The sequence below is a fragment of the Scyliorhinus torazame genome, chromosome 3 (genome assembly GCF_047496885.1).
Source record: "Scyliorhinus torazame isolate Kashiwa2021f chromosome 3, sScyTor2.1, whole genome shotgun sequence".
NCBI classification, from domain to species: Eukaryota; Metazoa; Chordata; class Chondrichthyes; order Carcharhiniformes; family Scyliorhinidae; genus Scyliorhinus; species Scyliorhinus torazame.
The window spans coordinates 135,789,966-135,812,557 of NC_092709.1; the positions used below are offsets into that span (position 1 = coordinate 135,789,966).

Here is a 22,592-nt window from a genome sequence, read left to right on the forward strand (position 1 = left end):
CAGCATCTGTGGAGGAGAAACAGAGTTAACATTTTGAGTTGAATATGACTCATCGTAACAAGAAAAAGACATATTTGACTCAAAATATTAACTCTGTTTTACTCTCCATAGATGCTGCCAGACTTGCTGTGTTTTGCCTGCTCTTTCTGTTTTTTAATTTAAAGGCAATTTCTGGCTTTTCCAGAGCTGAAGTGGATAAAAAAAGCCTTTGGTGCACTGCTAAGCTAATTGGTCTGAGAGATTCCAGATTCAATCCCTATTCTGACCTCCACCTGGACAACACTGAGGTTGTCAGTATTAGTGTTATTAAAATTGATTTTAAGGCATTCCAAATGTGAACATCAACCCCTCGGCTCCGCTGTCAGTCATTCCAGCTCCAGCAGCTGTGATAACAAGAGGAAGCTTCTGAACCTATGCATAAGACCATCAGTATGCCATGGCCTTCCAGGCCCCAAGCAGTCAAATGATGGCTGCCAAGGTCATCCCAAGCTACAGGGATGCCCGATCTGCAGCCTTTCTCCAGCTAAGCTCAAGGGCTGCACCTCGTATAAGCACATGTAAGCATATTAATAAAATAAACTGTCCACCAAATACAAGGCACAAGTCAGGAGTGTGATGGAATACTCCCCACTTGCCTGCATGAGTGCAGCTTCAACAAGGACACTCAAGAGGTTCAACACCATCCAGGACAAAGTGGCCCACTTGATTTGCATCCTATCCACAAACATTCAGTCTCTCCACCACCAATGCACAGTAACAGCAGTGTTTATCATTTACAAGATCAACTGCAGCAATTCACTCCTGAGGCAGTCTCTTCCAAACCTGATAACTACTACCGAGAAGGACAGGGGCAGCAGATGTATTGATATTAATATTTATTGTCACATGTACTGAAGTACAGTGAAAAGTATCTTTCTGCGGCCAAGGGAACGTACACAGTACGTATATGGTAGACAAAAGAATAATAAACAGAGTACTTTGACAAATGGTACATCAACAAATAGTGATTTGTCACATTGCGGAACAAAGGCCAAACAAGCGATGCATGGGAAACACCACCATCTGGAAGTTCCCATGCAAGTCAAAAACCATCCTGATGAGGAAATATATCACTATTCCTTCACTGTCGCTGGGTCAAAATGCTGAACTCCCTCCCTAACAGCACTGTGTGTATACCTACACCCAGTGGACTGCAGTGGTTCAAGAAGGCTGCTCACCACCACCTTCTAGAGGGCAATTCACAATGGGCAGTAAAAATGCTAGCCTAGCCAGCGATGCCCACATACCATGAACAAAGAAAAATGGAAAGATTTTAGAGATGTGGATCAGAAATTGGCTAGCTGAAAGAAGACAGAGGGTGGTGGTTGATGGGAAATGTTCAGAATGGAGTTCAGTCACAAGTGGAGTACCACAAGGATCTGTTCTGGGGCCGTTGCTGTTTGTCATTTTTATCAATGACCTAGAGGAAGGCGCAGAAGGGTGGGTGAGTAAATTTGCAGACGATACTAAAGTCGGTGGTGTTGTCGATAGTGTGTAAGGATGTAGCAGGTTACAGAGGGATATAGATAAGCTGCAGAGCTGGGCTGAGAGGTGGCAAATGGAGTTTAATGTAGAGAAGTGTGAGGTGATTCACTTTGGAAGGAATAACAGGAATGCGGAATATTTGGCTAATGGTAAAGTTCTTGAAAGTGTGGATGAGCAGAGGGATCTAGGTGTCCATGTACATAGATCCCTGAAAGTTGCCACCCAGGTTGATAGGGTTGTGAAGAAGGCCTATGGAGTGTTGGCCTTTATTGGTAGAGGGATTGAGTCCGGAGTCAGGCGGTCATGTTGCAGCTGTACAGAACTCTGGTACGGCCGCATTTGGAGTATTGCGTCCAGTTCTGGTCACCGCATTATAGGAAGGACGTGGAGGCTTTGGAGCGGGTGCAGAGGAGATTTACCAGGATGTTGCCTGGTATGGAGGGAAAATCTTATGAGGAAAGGCTGATGGACTTGAGGTTGTTTTCGTTGGAGAGAAGAAGGTTGAGAGGAGACTTAATAGAGGCATACAAAATGATCAGGGGGTTGGATAGGGTGGACAGTGAGAGCCTTCTCCCGCGGATGGAAATGGCTGGCACGAGGGGACATAACTTTAAACTGAGGGGTAATAGATATAGGACAGAGGTCAGAGGTAGCTTCTTTACGCAAAGAGTAGTGAGGCCGTGGAATGCCCTACCTGCTACAGCAGTGAACTCGCCAACATTGAGGGCATTTAAAAGTTTATTGGATAAACATATGGATGATAATGGCATAGTGTAGGTTAGATGGCTTTTGTTTCGGTGCAACATCGTGGGCCGAAGGGCCTGTACTGCGCTGTATTGTTCTATGTTCTATGTTCTAAATGGATCTGCATGATGAGTACCATCCTTGCATTTATATCACATCTCTCAGAAGCTTCCTAAAGTACTTCAGAAAAAATGAATTATATTGAAGTGTAACAGCCATCTTCTTTGCCCAATGCCACCAGAACAAAATAACTCTACAACTGTTCCCCCTCCCCAAAAGTATGGAACTGAAATGGAAGACCAAACCCAACAGCTTAAACTGTATTAAGTACAATGTAAAGGACTCTGCAAGACAGAAGAGAATCACATGCATACACTGGCTGCATGGTGCAGGAAAGAATCAAGCATATCGGCTCAATGCTTGAACAGTGGCACATCAGCCTGATTTCCATTATTGTAGTGGTATAAATTGGAATCAGTAGCAGAAAAATAGATGGGACTTCTGATTCATGCAGCCCCAACCACCTAAACACCTGCAACACATAGAACATAGAACAATACAGCGCAGTACAGGCCCTTCGGCCCACCATGTTGCACTGAAACAAAAGCCATCTAACCTACACTATGCCATTATCATCCATATGTTTATCCAATAAACTTTTAAATGCCCTCAATGTTGGCGAGTTCACTACTGTAGCAGGTAGGGCATTCCACGGCCTCACTACTCTTTGCGTAAAGAAGCTACCTCTGACCTCTGTCCTATATCTATTACCCCTCAGTTTAAAGCTATGTCCCCTCGTGCCAGCCATTTCCATCCGCGGGAGAAGGCTCTCACTGTCCACCCTATCCAACCCCCTGATCATTTTGTATGCCTCTATTAAGTCTCCTCTTAACCTTCTTCTCTCCAACGAAAACAACCTCAAGTCCATCAGCCTTTCCTCATAAGATTTTCCCTCCATACCAGGCAACATCCTGGTAAATCTCCTCTGCACCCGCTCCAAAGAACATGCTGGCATCGTTCTGACACATCTGCCTCTATCTGTACAAAAAACACAAAATGAGGTCACCTGACACTCTAGAGTTCATCTTGTGAAGGTGGGTTGTCCATATCTCATGTTGCTTTTTAAAAGTAAAATGTCTATCTCCCAATAAGCTTTGTGGGTGCATACTTGTAGCTGCAACACACACATTGGGCTGAATTTTCCCAGTTGGGTTACAATCCCGTTTTTGGCCTCAGCTGCTAGTTGGGAAATGAATATGGTTGTGGAAGGACATCATTCATGATCGTGCTAGAAGGTGGCATGTGGCACAGTGGTTAGCACTGGGACTGCGGGTCTGAGGACCCGGGTTCGAATCCCGGCCCTGGGTCACTGTCCGTGTGGAGTTTGCACATTCTCCCCGTGTCTGCGTGGGTTTCACGCCCACAACCCAAAGATGTGCAGTTTAGTTGGATTGGCTACGTTAAATTGCCCCTTGATTGGGAAAAAAATATAATTGGGTACTTTAAATTTATTTTTTTAAAATGATCGTGCTAGAAGCGGCCAATTAAGAAACTGGATTTAGAAGCCACATTCAATTATGGATGGCGAGTGGGCCAGGGTAACAGGATGCCCAGAGAAAGGTGTTATAGGCCAGGGTTTAGAGAACCCCAAAGTGTATCATGGAGTTCACCTGACATACAACTTTTAATAGATTGTGGTATGGGGAGCACACTGCCCACTCTACAGGTGTGGTACAGCAGAAATGGAAAAGTATTTTTTAAAGCAAAACAATGTTTATTCTATGAACTCATGTTAACCTTTTTAAAACATAGTGAACATCTTAGCAACCATTAATTCAAATACAACCCCCAAAGACTAAAACACTCAGTAAACCTTTAAGCTTTCCTTTTTAACATCCACACAACTTAAAAATAAAACCTTTATCAGAAGCACATCAGGTTAAAGTCACTACTGAAAACATTTATAATTCTGAATACACCAAATGATCAAGAGATAGTCTTTTCATGGCAGAGAGAACAGCAGCACACCTGCTTGGCCTGGCTTCAGCTCCAACACTGAAAACAAAACTAAAACACACCTTGCAGCCTGCTCAAAAACGAAAGTAAAAAGCTGACAGACAGCCCAGCTCCACCCACTCTCTGACATCACTGCAATAATAAACACCCATTTCTTAAAGGTACTCTCACTACAGATATTTATATACACACCCATTTATAAACACCCATTTCTTAAAGGTACTCTCACATGACAAAGGCCCAAAGCGATGTCCGGCTGGCAGCTCCTCCAGGAATGATGGGCGCTGCTGAGACACTTGGAAAACTGTAAGGATGCCTCATAACGGAGGTGCACTCTTTTGCATTGTGAAAAATTAAAATACATGCACGACCACGACCGTCAGCCATTCTTGTGACAGGGGAACCTTTCCATCGAATAGCTTGTGGCTGAGGAAATGGCCATCACATCTCAAATGGTCCATGCTTAGATGATTGAGAGGAAGCTTCAATGGCACTCACCCACCCCTACCTCTGCCTGTTGCCAGGAGGCTGCCTCCAGTTACTTGCCAGGTTCTGGTTCATGGTGGGCCTCATCCACCATCAGGAAAATCTGGTCAGCACCATCGCCTTTCTCTCAATAGGCCTATTAATGGGCTTGAATGACCATAGGCCACTGCTGCGCAGGTAGGCACTGTCATAGTGACCTGCATCCGCAATCTCACTCAGAGGTAGGAAGGTGTTCGATAGCAGCCCCGAGGGGCAGCACGGTAGCCTTGTGGATAGCACAATTGCTTCACAGCTCCAGGGTCCCAGGTTCGATTCCGGCTTGGGTCACTGTCTGTGCGGAGTCTGCACGTCCTCCCCGTGTGTGCGTGGGTTTCCTCCGGGTGCTCCGGTTTCCTCCCACAGTCCAAAGATGTGCGGGTTAGGTGGATTGGCCATGATAAATTGCCCTTAGTGTCCAAAATTGCCCTTAGTGTTGGGTGGGGTTACTGGGATATGGGTATAGGGTGGAGGTTTTGACTTTGGGTAGGGTGCTCTTTCCAAGAGCCGGTGCAGACTCGATGGGCCGAATGGCCTCCTTCTGCACTGTAAATTCTATGATAATCTATGATATAATTATCTAACTTTGCTTTTGGTCCTGCCTGCTAACCTGGCTGTAAGGCCCTGCGAAAATACAGCCTGTTCTTTAAAGGGAAGATTGTGAAAATGAATCCTCCCCCCCCCCCCCCCCCCGCCACCCCCCCCCGGATCTGCTGGTGATGAGGCGGGTCCATCCGGTGTCCCCCATCCCCAGCCAGTGCCACAGCTGGAGACTCCATTGTGAGCCAAGCAGCGTTGAGGAGAGCAACCCAGAGGCAGCCCTCGCCCAAGACCCAGGACACCTCAAAGCTCAAGTCCGGGAATGACACAGATTTCTTGTCACAGCTGCCTCCAACACCTCCACCATCCCAGAGACACTTACCTCGGTTGGGCACTTTAGTGAAGAGGCTCCTGGGACACTCTCTGGTGCGCACCATACATCTGATCCGGTACATCAGGTGGAGGTAGGAACACCCGAGGCGGCGGTCAGTCGGAGAGCAGGCCGAACCCAGGGACTAGCTGCCGTCCAGACGGATTTCGAGCTTTTGGAATGGACATCCCATCGTGGAGATGCAGTGGCGGAGCCAGGGACTACATGAGGGGTTGTCGGCGAGCATCCAGCACTGCCGGTGCAGTTGGAGGGGTCCAACAATGTGCCGAGCAGGAGGTGGTGCTAACCATGTGTATCACCCAGGCCAATGCCACATGGGTGACATACGCAGTGGAGACATTGTGGTGAGCGCTTTAGCTATGGATCAGCATGTCCAAGGCCTGGGGCATTCTGTGCAGGCGTTGGCTGAGACCCAGTACAGGGTTGCTGCCTCACAGGCAGCCATGTGCGAGAGCCACCCGGAAATTGCAGCGGCACGTCTGAACGTGGCCCAGTGACAGCGAGCCATGATTGAGAATGTCGATGGCATTGCCAAAGTGCTGGCCAAAGTGGCACAGACCCAGATGAAGGTGGACCAATCCCAGAGGGAGATGGCCCAGTCACTGGCTGATGTGACACAGACCCAGAAGGTTGTGGCACAGTCAATTGGTGATGTTGTGCAGTCCCAGACAGCGATGGCCCACTCCCTGTGCTCCAGAACATCCCGTCGATCACCCCGTTGCTCGGTCATCCTGGCGAGCTCGGTTTTCATTGACGTGGATAAAATGTGCCAACTGGGCATATAGGGCCTCCGTGAAGGCGCGGATGCATCTGTGCACCGAGGTCTGTGAGATCCCGGACAGGTCCCCATTCGGCGCCTGGAAGGACCCTGTGGCACAAAAGGTCAGAGCGACCATCACCTTGACGGCGACCAGGAGCGGGTGGACTCTTCATACCCCCGCGATGCCAGGTGTGCCATGATCTGGCAGATATGTCTCACCATCTCCCTGCTCAGCGGAATCTTCAACAACATGCCTGGTCCGGTAGGTCCTCAAATGACGGGCACTGCTGGTACACAAGAGGCCTCCTGCAGCACCTCCTTGGCACCTCCTCCCCCTCGGCCTATTGGTGGGCCGGTTCTCCATCCTGGGCGGCTGCGTCCTGTTCCTCTGGAGCAGGCTCCACTGCTGCAGCTTCCTCCTCCTGCTCGAGCAGCTCCAGCTGGTACAGCTGCAGGACATTGCCCAGGACTGTGGCGACCAGCAAAAAGGCCACCATTGCTGTTTGAATTCCAATATCCATTGTCTACAGAGGGTGAAAGGCCGACATGTTAGTATGGTACATATTCCCGTGCCCAACCAGGTCCAATGGGCTACATGGTGGCCCAAGTTGACACTGCGAGCTCTGCCCCCCCCACATGCCACACCCCCCCCCCCCCATCTCCACATCGCTGGCCCCGTCATTGCCCGGCACCATGTGGGCCTCTGGCCCTGGCGCCCGACCCTGCTGCCAGGTGCACCGACTGCTGGCACTGCCCTTGCCAGTGGTCCCATAGGGTCTACAGTGGGTGTTGCCCTTGAGTGGGCCACGTGAAGCCCCGTCGGTGGGTGGCGGCCACCAACAAGAAATTTTTGGACAAACAAATTCATGCTCTAGATGTAAAAGATGGACTTTTGAAAAACATAAAATTTACCACTCCACATACCTACTCTACATACCTACACTTTACATTGGAGAGACTAAACGCAGACTGGGTAACCACTTTGCAGAACACCTTTGGTCCGTCCGCAAGCAGGACCCAGACCTTCCTGTCATTTATCATTTCAACTCACCATCCTGCTCTCACATCCACATGTCCGTCCTTGGTCTGCTGCAATGCTCTAGCGAAGCTCAATGCAAACTGGAGGAACAGCACCTCATCTTCCGACTGGGCAGGTTACAGCCTTCCAGACTTAACATTGAGTTTGACAACTGTGAACTCTCTCCTCCACCTTCACCCATTTTTATTTCCATCAATTTATTTTCATTTCTTCCATTGACCTGTTTTTCCCTCACCATTGCCCCCTCCCCCAAACCCCCACCCCACTTGGTCACGTGTTCCCTGTTCCTAGTTGTTCTTTAACACGCTGCCTACCTGTGATCCTGCTTTTATTAGAATGCCTACCTGCCATTAACACATTCCAATCTCTTAATGTGCCACTATGGGCGACATGGTAGCACAGTGGGCTAGTACTGTTGCTTCACAGCGCCAGGGTCCCAAGTTTGATTCCTGGTTTGGGTCACTATCTGTGTGGAGTCTGCAAGTTCTCCCTGTGCCTGCATGGGTTTCCTCCAAGTGCTCCGGTTTCCTCCCAAAAGTCCCGAAAGACATGTTGTTAGGTAATTTGGACATTCTGAATTCTCCCTCTGTGTAACCGACAAGGCGCCGGAATGTGGAGACTCGGGGATTTTCACAGTAACTTTATTGCAGTGTTAATGTAAGCCAACTTGTGATAATAATGATTATTATAATCACCCCCATTTACATTTCCATTTGCTTTCTGTCCACGACATCTTTGTCAGTCTCCACCTATCGTTGCCCCTCTATCCAATCCCACGCGCCCCCCCCCCCCTCAACAGTATAAATTTGACCCTATCATGTTCTCTTTAGCTTTGACAAAGAGTCATCCAGACTCGAACGTTAGTTCCCTTCTCCCTCCACAGATGCTGTCACACCTGCTGAGATTGTCCAGCATTTTCTGTTTTTGTTTCGTATTCCAGCATCCGCAGTAATTTGCTTTAATAAAATAAACTACTTTCATATTCACTGCAATAAATTCTAACAAATTTCTTTGAAGCTGTCAGTGGGCTACAAATAGCTCAAGCACTGGGCTCAGACAATGACAACGGCTAATCGACGACCTTAAAATACTGTGATATCTCAACTTGAGAAATCTTACCAAAATGCCTAACAAAGATAATTGCTGGGACTGGATGTAATCTTAGCCAAATGCCATTCAGAAAATGACAAATGAAACAAGTAATAGACCACCCAGAACGCTTTTCATAAGAATAACATTTACTGAAGTGTCCCATTCCGAAGATTGGGATCTTATCCTCACAAGAGTTTGCCTCAGGGATTAGTGTATTTTCTCTTGACAGGAATGTGCACGCCACGTTGTTGTCTCATACAGGAACGTGTGCTTTAACCCATTTGCAGCCATTTTTATTCACAATTCTACACTGCGCATAATTAAACAAATGTCCGTACAGGATGTAAGTGCATTGCAAGCAGTTCAGAGGAAGTTTAGCAGACTAATACCTGAGATGGGTGAATTATCCTATGAGGAAATATTGGACAAGCAAGGCTTGTATCCACTGGAGGTTAGAAGGTGGATGTGGACAGGATGTTTCCTCTTGTGGGAGAATCTAAAACTAGGGATCACTGTTTAAAGATAAGGGGATGCCCATTTAGAATGGAGATGAGGCAATCTTTTTCCTCTTAGAGGGTTGTGAGTCATTGAAACTCTTCTCCTAAAAAAAGGTGGTGGAAGCAGAGCCTTTAAATATGTTTAATGTAGAATGGATAGATTGATAAGCAAGGGGGTGGTAAGTTATTGGGGTATAGGTTGGATGCAGATTTGAAGTTACTATCAAATCATGGAGGGACAGAGTGGCCTCCTGCTCGCATGAAGCAAAATAGTTGACCCACTGCACCTCTGCAGTTGCTGTCTGCAACTAGGGCCGTTTGCTAACCCTATTCCCACGCTCCTTTTACACATATTACACGTTATCTTATTTCAAATATTTATACAGTCCTCTTTTCTAATAAGATTTGCCAGAGTCTCTGCCTCAAATGACTGCTTGTAAAAAATAATTCATTCTCCCAGAATAGTATTCCTTCATCATTCATACGAAAACGGGATACTTTCCTTTCTGAAGCTACTTTATCTTTTACAGAAGTGCTGTATTTACATTGAAGCGTGTTTCTTACCTCATACACAGCATTATGCCATTCGTGATACAGAGTGATCATTCTCCCCTAAGATTGTAGTATCTTAATCTAACGGCGGTTTTGCAAGAGAATACATCTTAACTGCGTCTTACCCCATGTGGAAGAGTCTGCCTTGAAGGACAATTTATTCAATATTTCAGCCGATAGGAAAATTGCACGTCGCATAGAGGTGCCAATCCAGGAGTGTATTGCACCCAAAGAGAGTTAAAGAGGTGCTTAGCTTACAACAGAGTATTATCCTGCAGTGACAGATGCTTCTTACCCAGTACAGATGATTTCCCTTTATCCCGAATGCTCGACAACAGAACAGTAACTCGGGTCACACACACACACAGTGCGAATCGCTGTGCTCCCTCCTGGGGACTGTGCTCCTCTGCTGGGGACTGCCTGCACGGTGCAAAGCTCGGAACTCCAGCCCTCTGGCAAGCAGCAGCGCCCCGCCCTAAACATGCACACCGACTCTTGTGATCAGCCTGAGCTGCAAACTGTTCAGCAACGTGCCCTGCTCACACTTGTTGGCGGCAAGAAAGGTACCAGGACTGATCCATCACAATGAAAGGCTTCATCGAGCCGTCCTGACTAACCGGACCTCTGAATCCGCTTCCAGCAGGAACACTTCATGGAACGGTTCCAGATCTGAAAGGCGTCCAGAAATACCTTCGGCGCTTGTTTCATTTCATTTGTGCCACGGTGTTCCAAAAAACTGCGAGCAACTTCGAAACATTCGTGGTGCTTGCGTTTGCTACTTTGTTAAATCTTTCCAATGTAATTCTATCAGAGGCCGCATTGATGGCAGAACAGTTGCTGGATGTGTTGAGGTGGTTGATGATGAAGAGTCGATGGGCCTGAGCACCGCTCCTATCAGGACACTGGGGATGGTGTTGGGTGCTGTCCATCTCCCCTGGAGAAGGTTGGGCGAAATAGACTTGCTGCAGTTCCCCCTCATGACAGGTCTGCTGAAACTGTCCTACCATTACAGCCCTGTAAGAACGACATTTTGCCATTGGAAGTTAAAAAAAAAAACTAATTTCCACCCACTTCTATGCAAGCATTGGGAATAATTTCTCCATTCCGATTGTGGGGAGTCATAAGCAATGGAAAGTCTTAGACACAAAGGCGTGTTGCGGTTTTTCAATATATGCGGTTCACTGACCAGGGTTTCCCACAACAGGGAGTCAGACAGAAAATTACTAGCGGTGATTCTTACACCCTTCATTAAGAAGTCTTACAACACCAGGTTAAAAGCCATCAGGTTTGTTTCTAATCACTAGCTTTCGGAGCACAGCTCCTTCATCGGGTGAGGAAGGAGCTGTGCTCCGAAAGCTAGTGATTCGAAACAAACCTGTTGGACTTTAACCTGGTGTTGTAAGACTTCTTACTGTGCTCACCCCAGTCCAACGCCGGCATCTCCACGTCATGACCCTTCATTAAGCACTTATAACCAAGTGACTTCTTCATGTATGACATTGGACAATGCATTGTTATTCTACTGTAATAGCCCCATCCTGATTTTAGCCCAGATAATGTTTACTTATTTCAAAAGATTTTTCTCCCAGGAATAGTGACGCCATTTCCCCACCATTGTTCTAACCTGTGACCTGATAGTCTTTATTTTTTTTTAAATATATATTTATTAAGAATTTTGACACAATTTTTCACCCTTACAAACAACCCCCCCCCCCCCCACCCCCGTAACAAAAAGAAAGAAAGCGCACATAGCAAGACATGAGCATGGTAAAACGATATGTTACAGAGCTTTGTACATTGGATTCCTCCCGTACATGTCAGTTTTCCAGATCCTTCATGTATTTTCTTGCTCAAATACCCCCCAGACAGACCCCCCTTCCCCCTCCCACCCCCCCCACGCAAGACTTCCCCCCCTCCCCCCCCCCGGGTTGCTGCTGCTGCTGACCGACCTTCATCTAACGCTCCGCGAGATAGCCTAGGAACAGTTGCCACCGCCTGTAGAACCCCTGCGCAGACCCTCTCAAGGCAAACTTTATCCTCTCCAACTTGATAAACCCTGCCATATCATTTATCCAGGCCTCCACGCTGGGGGGCTTCGCTTCCTTCCACATTAGAAAGAACCTTCGCCGGGCTACTAGGGATGCAAAGGCCAGAATGCCGGCCTCTTTCGCCTCCTGCACTCCCGGCTCGTCCACTACTCCAAATAGTGCTAGCCCCCAGCTTGGCTTGACCCGGACTTTCGCCACCTTAGATACTGTTCCCGCCACTCCACTCCAGAACCCCTCCAGTGCCGGGCATGACCAAAACATATGGACATGGTTTGCCGGACTTCCTGAGCACCTCCCACATCTGTCCTCTACCCCAAAGAACCTACTCAGCCTCGCCCCCGTCATGTGCGCTCTATGAACCACCTTAAATTGTATCAGGCTAAGCCTGGCACACGAAGAAGAGGAATTAACCCTACTTAGGGCATCAGCCCATAGCCCCTTCTCAATCTCCTCCCCCAGCTCCTCCTCCCATTTACCCTTCAGCTCCTCTACCAACGCCTCCCCCTCCTTCATCTCCTGGTATATCGCCGACACCTTGCCCTCTCTGACCCATACACCCGAGATTACCCTGTCTTGAATCTCCTGTGCCGGGAGCAACGGGAATTCCTTCACCTGTCACCTCACAAACGCCCTCACCTGCATGTATCTGAAAGCATTTCCCGAGGGTAGCCCAAACTTCTCCTCCAGTGCCCCTAAGCTCGCAAACGTCCCATCAATGAACAGGTCCCCATTCTTCTAATCCCTGCCCGATACCAGCTCTGAAACCCCCCGTCCATCCTCCCTGGGACAAACCGATGGTTACCCCTGATCAGGGACCACACCGAGGCTCCCGTCGCACCCTGCGCCATCTCCACTGGCCCCAGACCTTTAGCGTTGCCTCCACCACCGGACTCGTGGTGTACCTTGTCGGCGTGAGCGGCAGCGGTGCCGTCACTAGCGCCCCCAGGCTCGTTTCCTTGCAGGACGCCATCTCCAACCTCTTCCATGCCGCCCCTTCTCCCTCCATCACCCACTTACGGATCATCGCCACATTTGCTGCCCAGTAGTAGCCACCCAGATTCAGCAGCGCCAACCCTCCTCAGACCCTACTGCGCTCCAGAAACCCTCTCCTTACCCTCGGGGTCTTATTCGCCCCACACAAAACCCGTAATACTCCTGCCTATCCTCTTAAAAAAGGCCTTGGTGATTACAATTGGAAAGCACTGGAACACAAAAAGTAACCTCGGGAGGACCACCATTTTGACCGACTGCACTCTACCCGCTACGAGAGCGGCAACATGTCCCATCGTTTGAAGTCCTCCTCCATCTGCTCCACCAGCCTCGTCAGATTAAGTTTATGTAGGGCCCCCCAACTCCTAGCTATTTGGATCCCCAGGTACTGAAAGCTCCTTTCCGCCCTCCTCAGCGGTAGATCGTCTATCCCCCTTTCCTGGTCTCCTGACTGTACTACAAAAAGCTCACTCTTCCCTACATTACTGATAGCCTTTATTCCGTGTTCACTGTGTAAGCTTCCTTTATAGGTCACCGGGAATCTATTGTGAAAATGTCCGAGCTAGTTGCCACAGGGGCTGGTTTAGCACAGGGCTAAATCGCTGGCTTTGAAAGCAGACCAAGGCAGGCCAGCAGCACAGTTCAATTACCATACCAGCCTCCCCGAACAGGCACCGGAATGTGGCGGCTAGGGGCTTTTCACAGTAACTTCATTTGAAGCAGACTTGTGACAATAAGCGATTTTCATTTCATTTTTCATTTCACATTTTTTAAAAAATCATATTATAATAATAATCTTTATTAGTGTCAAAAGTAGGATTACATTATAAGGTCTAACTACTATAATTTAGTAGGCTTACATTAACACTGCAATGAACTTACTGTGAAAAGCCCCAAGTCGCCACTTGTTCGGGTACACAGAGGGAGAATTCGGATGTCCAATTCACCTAACAAGCACGTCTTCAGGATTTGTGGGAGGAAACCAGAGCATCCGGAGGAAACCCAAGCAGACACGGGGAGAACGTGTAGACTCCGCACAGACAGTGACTCAAGCCGGGAATCAAACCAGAAGATGCTGGAAATATGTAGCAGGTTTGGCAGCATCTGTAGAGAGAGCGAACAGGATTAATTTTTCAGCTCTAGGACCTGTCTTCAGAACTGAAGGGAGATAGAAACGTAATAGGTTTTGTTCAAATGAAAGTGGGAAGGGGGGGGGGGGGTGAAGAAAAGGGATGTCTGTGGTAAGGTTGGGGTGGGAGAAAATAAATGACAGTAGATGTCTCAAAAGGCAAAGGGAGTGGTAATGATTGTACCAAAACAAAAGAATTGTCCAGAGTGAATGTGAATGGCATGTGAGAGGACCAAGACTTCACAATATATAATGCTATAAAATATGTACGATATCCTCCTGACTATTTCTAAATAATTTAAAAGCTGGGCAAAGACCTTTAAAAATGGCTGAACTGTTGTCTGTCTGTGAACCCGAAAAAACAAGCTATCTAGCCGTGTCAAGGAATCTCACACATAGTTATCTCTGGGGAGCCACTGGTGATCACAAGACAGGCACTTCCTTTCTCAATCTCACTACAGCATACGACATGGCCTGGCACACTGCTCTCCTTGTCAAAATCTAAAGAGTCCCATCTCCGTGGGTTATTGATGTCATCAAACTATTACTCCGAGATAGACGGGTGATGTGAAAAACAGCTGGAGGAAACAGGCTTCCTGAGGGATCTGTTCTAACCCCAACCCTTTTCAATGTCCATATCAACAATTTGCCTCCAACCCTGTCTTAGAAGTTCATCCAAACCTTTTTCTTTCAAATTTGTTTCAATCAATAACTTCAGTAGTCAGTCACGTTTGGCACATCCCTCATATAGAATCCTTCATTCTCAATGGAATATATATATTTCAGTTCAGCGTTAGGAACTATTTCCTGTCTGCCATTGTTACTCTACTGCCTTATCTTTTAACCTATTTTCCATGTCGACTTTAGCCAACTCTGTTTTCATGGCCTTTCTTTAAGCTTAAAACTCGAGTTTCAGACCCACACTTTTCACCTTCAAACTGAATGTGAAATTCTATTATTAATTAGCCATCTCTCATTTCAATATTGTCTGATGTAAAATACTCTGTTTCCTGGTTGGTTCTAGAACATATTATTTTAAGAAACTGCCCCAAATTCACTTTATGAACCCATCCTCTAGGCCTTCCTTTGGCAATTCAATTTGTCTAATCTTTATGAAGATTAAAATCACACATGATTATTGCAGTACCTTCCTTACAAGCCCCCAATATTTCTGGAGTTTAGTCCTACAGTTTTGCTACTTTCAGGTGGCCTATGTACTACTCCTGCCAATGAGTTATTTTCTTTGTTGTTTTTTCTCTCCACCCAAACTTATTCTGCATCTTGATTTTCCAAACTGAGATCATTTTTCACTACTGTACTGATTCCATCCTTTATTAACAGAGCCATGCCACCTCCTTTGCCTTACTTCCTGTCTTTGAATATTCAATCCCAGCTGTGGTCACTTTACAATCATGACCCTGTGAAGACTATCATATCATATCGGGGATTTTCACAGTAACTTCATTGCAGTGTGAATGTAAGCCTACTTGTGTCAATAATAAAGATTATTATTATTATTAGTCTGTCTTTGTACCATTTTCCCTGCTCTCACCTTACTTGCAGGTGCACCGTTATGTTTGTAAGCTCTGTTCCTTCCTGTCACACTCTGCTTACCATTGTCTGGTATTGCAACCTTGCACTAATACTTTGTCCTTCCTCCTCAACATTCTGTCCCTCCCTCCCATTACTGGGTTTAAGGACCTTTCTATAGGCCTATTTACATAATTCATCAGTACACTGGTCCCAGCACAGTTTAGGTAAAGACTAACCCAGCAGTTCAGCTCCCACTTTCCCCAGAACCGGTGCCAGTGCCCCATGAGTCAGAACCCATTTCTCTCACACCAGTCTTTGTGCCATGTAGTCAACTCTTTGATCTTATTTACCCTACGCCAATTTGCTCACAGCTCAGGTAGCAATCCAGAGATGATTACCTTTGTGGATCTGCTTTTTATTTTAGCTCCGGTTGCCGGCGGGGCCCTGCAGTTACGCCCGCATGGCCGCGCATGCGCATGGCAGCTGGCCGCGGGTCCGCGCAATATGGCGCAGCCCTACAGGGGCTATCCCCGAACTATACTGTCCTCGACTACAACTACATTTATTTTTGCTCCCTCTTGAATGGCCTCCTGAACCATGGTGCTGTGATCAGTTCGCTCATCCAGCCCTGCTTTCGTCCACACAAGCTGTAAGAATATCAGGGGCAAGATTCTCCCTTCTGGGGACTAAGTCCCCCGCCCGCCGGAAAACTGGTGGGAATCACTCCGAAATTTTTCCCAGAGAGTGCGGGGTGATTCTCCGTCTCCAAAGGGGGCTAGCAGGACCGATGTGAATCCCGCAGCTCCGGCTGCCGGCGGGGCCCTGCAGTTACGCCCGCATGGCCGCGCATGCGCATGGCGGCTGGCCGCTGGTCCGCGCAATATGGCGCAGCCCTACAGGGGCCCGGCGAGGAGGAAAATAGGCTCCCCCCCCCCGGAATGAGCAAGCCCGCCGATCGATAGCCACCAATTGCAGGCCTGGCCACCGTGGCAGCCCCCCCCCCCCCCAGAGTCGGATCTCCCTGCCCCCCCCCTCCACCAGGACAGCCCCTGCAGCCAGAATGGCGAAGTCCCGCCGGGTGTGACCACAGGTGAACCACACCGCCGGGATCCGGCGGGAACTCAGCACGTCGATCGCGGAGAATCGCCGCAGGGGCCGCTTTCAATGGCCCCCGACCGGCGTCGCGTCAATCGCGCGCATGCAACTGACGGCTATTCTCCGGTCACCGTAGAACCGCGTGTCGGCATGGGAGCCTATTTTGAGTAATTCTTCCCCCCGCGCCGAGCACGATTTCGGCGCGGAGGGTCGGAGAATCCCGCCCCAGATCTGTTTGGCAATTTCAAAGGCTCCTTCATTCCTACCATCCTTGAGGGAGGACAGGGCGGCACGGTAGCACAGTGGGTAGCACTATTGCTTCACAGTGCCTGGTCCCCGGTTCAATTCCCGGCTTAGGTCATTGTCTGTGCGAAGACTGCACGTTCTCCTTGTATCTGCGTGGGTTTCCTCCAGGTGCTCCCGTTTCCTCCCCCAAGTCTCGAAAGATCTGCTGTGAGGTCATTTAGGCATTCTGAATTCTCCCTCTATGTACCCAAACAGGCGCCGGAATGTGGTGACTAGGGGCTTTTCACAGTAACTTCATTGCAGTGTTAATGTAAGCCTACTTGTGACAATAAAGATTATTATTATTGTTGGCCTTATTTCACAAGGATTCACTCCTTATGTCGATGGTTCACCTTCCTCCGTTTTTACTGTTTCATAAGAACTAGGAGCAGGAGTAGGCCACCTGGCCCCTCGTGCCTGCTCCGCCATTCAATAAGATCGTGGCTGATCTTTTTGTGATGTGGAGATGCCGGCGTTGGACTGGGGTGGACACAGTAAGACGTCTTACAACACCAGGTAGTCCAACCAGTCCAACAGGTTTGTTTTGAATTACTAGCTTTCGGAGCGCAGCTCCTTCCTCAGGTGAGTCTTTTTGTGGACTCAGCTCCACTTACCCGCCCACTCACCATAACTCTTAATTCCTTTTCTGTTCAAAAATCTATCTATCTTTGCCTTAAAAGCATTCAACGAGGTCACCTCAACTGCTTCGCCGTACAGGGAATTCCACACATTTATAACCCTTTGGGTGAAGAAGTTCCTACTCAGCTCAGTCCTAAATCTGCCCATCCTTTGAGGCTATGCCCCCTAGTTCTAGTTTCACCCACCAGTGGAAACAACCTCCCTGCTTCTATCTTAACTATTCACTTCATAATTTTATGTTTATATAAGATCCCCTGGGATATAACACTCTGGCCTGTTACTGGCTAATCCGATAGTTCACTCCTCAGGCAATCCACAACACTTACTGCTGACACAATTAGATCAGGTCATTGCACTGGCTCTTGGGTGAGCAAAGTGGTCCACATGCTTCTTTAAAATCTTGTCCAAGGCAGTGAGAGAAATAGGGAAAATAAAGGATTTGAGACGGAAGATGGTGACGGACCCGGGGGTCAGCTATACGAGTCGGAACACCTGGTTGGGGAGGGCATGAATCAATTCCTGGGGAGGCTAGAGTACCCAAAGGTAAATGAGGAGCTGGTGGAGGCCCTGGGAGGCCCGATTGGGCTTGGGGAGGTGATAGAGGGACTGGGGGGGATGCAATCGGGTAAAGCCCCAGGATAGATTCCCAGTGGAATTTTATAAGAAGTTCTCTGGGTTTCTGGGCCGCTCTCGGTTAAGGCTTTCAACGAGTCCAAGGAGCTGGGAGTACACCCCCAACGTTATCACAGGCATCAATTTCTCTCATCCTGAAGCGTGACAAGGATCCGGAGAACTGTGGATCGTACAGGCCAATTTCCCTCCTGAATGTAGATGCCAAATTATTGGCTAAGATCCTGGCCATTCCAATAGAGGATTGTGTCCCGGAGATAATTGAGGAGGATCAAACAGGATTTGTAAAGGGCAGGCACTTGACATCTAACATTAGACGGCTTCTTAATGTAATTATGATGCCAGCGAGGCTGAGGTGGTAGTTGCCATGGACGCGGAGAAGGCGTTCAACCGAGTGGAGTGGAAGTATCTATGGGGTATTTTAGGCAGGTTTGGGTTTGGGCAGGGATTTGTGGAGTGGGTCTGGCTACTGTACCAGGCCCCAGTGGCAAATGTAAGAACTAACCAAGTTTGGTCAGAACACTTTAGTCTTGTCGGGGGACAAGGCAGGGATGCCCGCTCTCCCCATTACTGTTTGCCATGGCCATAGAACCCCTAGCAATGGCCCTGAGAGCAGCGAATACCTGGAATGGTATAGTGAGAGGGGGGATGGAGCACAGGGTCTCTCTCTATGCGGACGATTTGTTGCTTTATATCATGGACCCGGTGAGGGGATGACCGAAATCATGGAGGTATTTGGAGAATTTGGGTGATTTTCAGGCTACAAGTTAAATAGGGGGAAAAGCGAGATGTTTGTGATTCAGGCATGGGGGCAGGAAAAGAGGCTGAAGGAGCTACCTTTTAAAGTGGTTGGGAAGAGTTTTAGGTATCTGGGGATTCAAGTGGCCAAGGATTGGGGGCAGCTTCACAAGCTGAATTTGGGCAAAGCAGTGGATCAAATGAGAAGGGATTTTTGCAGATGGGACATGCTCCCACTGACGCTGGCGGGGAAGGTTCAGACGGTGAAGATGACTGTCCTTCTGAGACTGCTTTTCTTTTTTCAGTGTCCCGATTTTTGTCCCAAAGGCTTTTTTTAGAAGTATGAATGTGGCGATATCGAGGTTTATATGGGCGGATAAAACCCCGAGAGTAAAAAGGACACACCTGGAACGGGCCTGCGAGGAAGGGGGATTGGCTCTCCCGAACTTTATTAACTATTACTGGGCCGCCAACATATCGATGGTCAGGAAGTGGGTAGTGGGGGAGGGGTCGGTCTGGGAGCGGGTGGAGGCAGCACCTGCAAAGGTATGAGTCTGAAGGCTTTACTGACGGCGCCCCTGCCGTTCTTGCCGGCTCAGTATCCACAGGTCCTGTGGTGGTGGCAGCCCGGAGGGTGTGGGTGCAATGGAGGCAGCATATGAGACTGGAGGAGGCGTCAATGTGGTCACCGATCTGTGACAATCACCGGTTTGTCCCGGGGTGGCTGGTTGGGGGCTTTAAGGTATGGCAGCGGGCAGGGATTGAGAGGTTTGGGGATCTATTCATTAGAGGAGGAGTTTGATTTGCCGGGTGGGAACAGGTTTCAGTACCTTCAAGTGCGGGACTTTGTACAGAGACAGGTCCCAAGTTTTCCTCGCCTCCCCCTGAGGGGACTACAGGATAAAGTGCTGTCAAAAACAGGGGTTGGAGGTGGGAAGGTTTCGGACATATACAGGGAATTGTAAGAGTGGCAAGGGGCCCCTATCAGAGAGATGAAGAGGAAGTGGGAAGAGGAGCTATGAGGGGATCTGGAAACTGAACTGTGGAAAAAAGCCTTGAGAAGGGTAAATGCATCCTCGTCCTGTGCTAGACTTAGCTTGATTCAGTTCAAGGTAGTCCACAGGGCCCACAGGACGGTAGCTCGGATGAGTCGGTTCTTCCAGGAGGTGGAGGACAGATGTGGGCGGTGTGGGGGTAGCCCGGCAAACCATGTTCATATGTTTTGGGCATGTCCAAAACTGAGGGAATTCTGGCAGGGGTTTGCAGATGTTATGTCGGAAATCCTGGAAGGTAGGGTAACTCCGAGTCCAGAGTTAGCAATATTTGGGGTGTCGGAAGATCCGGGGCAAAGGGCGGGGAGGGAAGCAGATATTCTGGCCTTCTCCTCCCTGGTGGCCCAAAGACAGATTTTGCTGAGATGGGGGGACTCGGAGCCCCCAAAATCAGGAGTGTGGGTCAGCGATATGGTAGAGTTTCTCAGTCTGGAGAAAATCAAGTTCGCTCTAAGAGGATCAATACAGGGATTCGCCCGGTGTTGGCAGCCGTTCATCGATTTCTTCAACAAAAACTGAATGTGAGCAGTAGGGGGGGAAAGGGAAAAATGGGGGGGGGGGGGGAGGAAAATAGGAGGCATGGTAATGTTGAATAAGCTCAGGGAATTTAGTATACGGGTAATTGGGGATAGGGCGGGAGAAGTGGGATACGTGGTCTATTGTTTGTTTTTATTTTAGGGGGTATTTTGTGCGTCGACCCTGTTTTTGAAAACTCACCACTATTCTTAGAAGTCCCCCTATACCAAAAAGGGCCGACATTCTAAATGGTGAACAGGGATTCTCACTCCCCGACTCCGATACAGGCTTCAGTGGGTGCTAGTCAGGTCAAACTATGTTTTCAAGTTATCCCTCGGTACAACCCATACCTTCACCGAAGATTTCATCTACTTACCACTTAGTAGCATCGATCCTGGGTCCTGCATTGCTAAGTAAGTAAAGTAGACTTTGGAATAACCACTATTTCAGGTTAAATTAAGTTATTTTATTACTATATTTTTTTCTTTTAAAAGCTGCAAATACTTTCTTTACGGAGAGGTAACAAGATCTTGCTTCTGGATCCTTCTGGTTGGTTGAAGGGACCTTCAGGCCCAACTTGACAATCAATCGTCTTTAAAGTCTGGTCTTCTTTAGATGTATTCGCTGGTTAACTCAGTTGCTGTGTCCTATCTTTCCCATGTACCGAGCTGTGAGAGCTAGCTCTGCTGGCTATCTCTGAGCTGACCCTGAGCTGACTCTGGCTCCTCTTTAAATTCTAGTCTTCCTTAGATGTATTAGCTGTTTCAGCTCGACTGCTCTGCCCTGTCCATTTCCCATGGCCAAGCTGACTGTAATCTGACTCTAGCTGCTTGTTCCTTCTCTGCTTCTCTCTCTCTCCCTCTGAGTTCTGCTTCTCATTCTGGTAGTTCCTGCCCTGGTCTCTAGGTTTATATTCTCTTTCTAACAGTTATTAAGTTTTTATGACGTTATTGTAAAGTAACATTTTTCACTTTGATTGTAAAAAGTATCTTTGATCTAAACTTTCTAATCCAACTAAGTATTCATTTTGACATGACTTCATCTCATAGATCTGATTACATTGTTTCCTTTGTGATTTTCAAAATGCTTTGACTTCAAGAAGTGTTACTTTTAATTCCTGTCATTTCTATTTTATTCTAGTTTTATTTTCCAATTGTGTCCTCAGCTCATAATTTTGACTTTGATTTTGGCTTTGAATTATGTTTCTCGTAGACTGATAGTCTCCAGTTCTCTTTAATTTACCTGGTTTAGCAAATTTCCACACCTAGAATCGTCACCAAATTCAATTGCACCTCATCCATGCTTTTCCAGATGCTTACTAAGATAGATACTTTCAATGAAGGTGTGAGCCATTGTTTTTGGCTTCATTCAAAATCCTGTTTGTCTTGTTTGCTAAGCCTGCTTGACCAAGGATATCTGCATTTTACAATCCTTCCCTGGCAGCTGCTGTTAACCCTTTGTGGGATATTTCCCTGTATCCTCTCATGTTTCTCTCAGACCAGATATTGCCAGACTTCCATGTTTCAAATGACACATCTTTCCATATTATCAATAACAACCCGTGCGGTTGTATTTTTTAGAAATGTCAATATGTTAAATTGTGAAAATTACAAATGCTTCAATAAAATATTTTCTAAAAAATTAAAAATAAAATCTTGTCCTGCACTTTAACCTCATAGGACACCAGCCCGGTCGTGGCCAGACGACAAATCCTGGAACCCAATTTGGTCCGTTACCAAAATTCTTCATAAACACTGGACCCTCTCTCGAATACTCTTGCACTTTTAAACAAATCACTGTTCCTCTTCTGGTTCTTCTGGTTTGTCTCCACCCTCCTCGCTATGTTTGGGAACACCTGACTTGACCTGGTCCTCAATCGATGACCCATCATCAGCTCAGCTGGAGAGACTTCAGTTGTCGTATGCGAGCTGATCCTATGCGATAGCAGGAACCTAATCAACTTGGTGTTTAAAGATGCGGGTGGTTGCTTCTTCAAGCCAGCCTTGAAAGTCTGCAGTCCGGACGAAGGATTGTACGGTGTGGTTCTGATACATTTTATTCTGTTAGAAGTCATAAACTTCTGAAACTTGGCACCATTAAGAGCCGTTCCATTGTCCAAAACAAAGACCTCTGGTATCCTGTGGATTGCGAAACTCTGGCACAACTTCTCAACTGTGGCATAAGCAGTTATGGGTCTCATCCCAAACACCCCCATCCACTTTGAATGGGTGTTCATTAACAACAAAAACATCATGTCACA

General features: G+C 47.7%; 1 protein-coding gene across 1 annotated transcript in view; it reads right to left on the reverse strand.

Moving 5' to 3' along the window:
- The window catches only part of prkg2 (protein kinase cGMP-dependent 2), a 187,100-nt gene that overhangs the window by 159,063 nt on the left and 5,445 nt on the right, over positions 1-22,592 (reverse strand). The window contains exon 3 of the mRNA XM_072496242.1: positions 13,598-13,819. The gene's annotated coding sequence lies outside the window, so the exon portion shown is untranslated. The remainder of the gene's footprint in view (positions 1-13,597; positions 13,820-22,592) is intronic.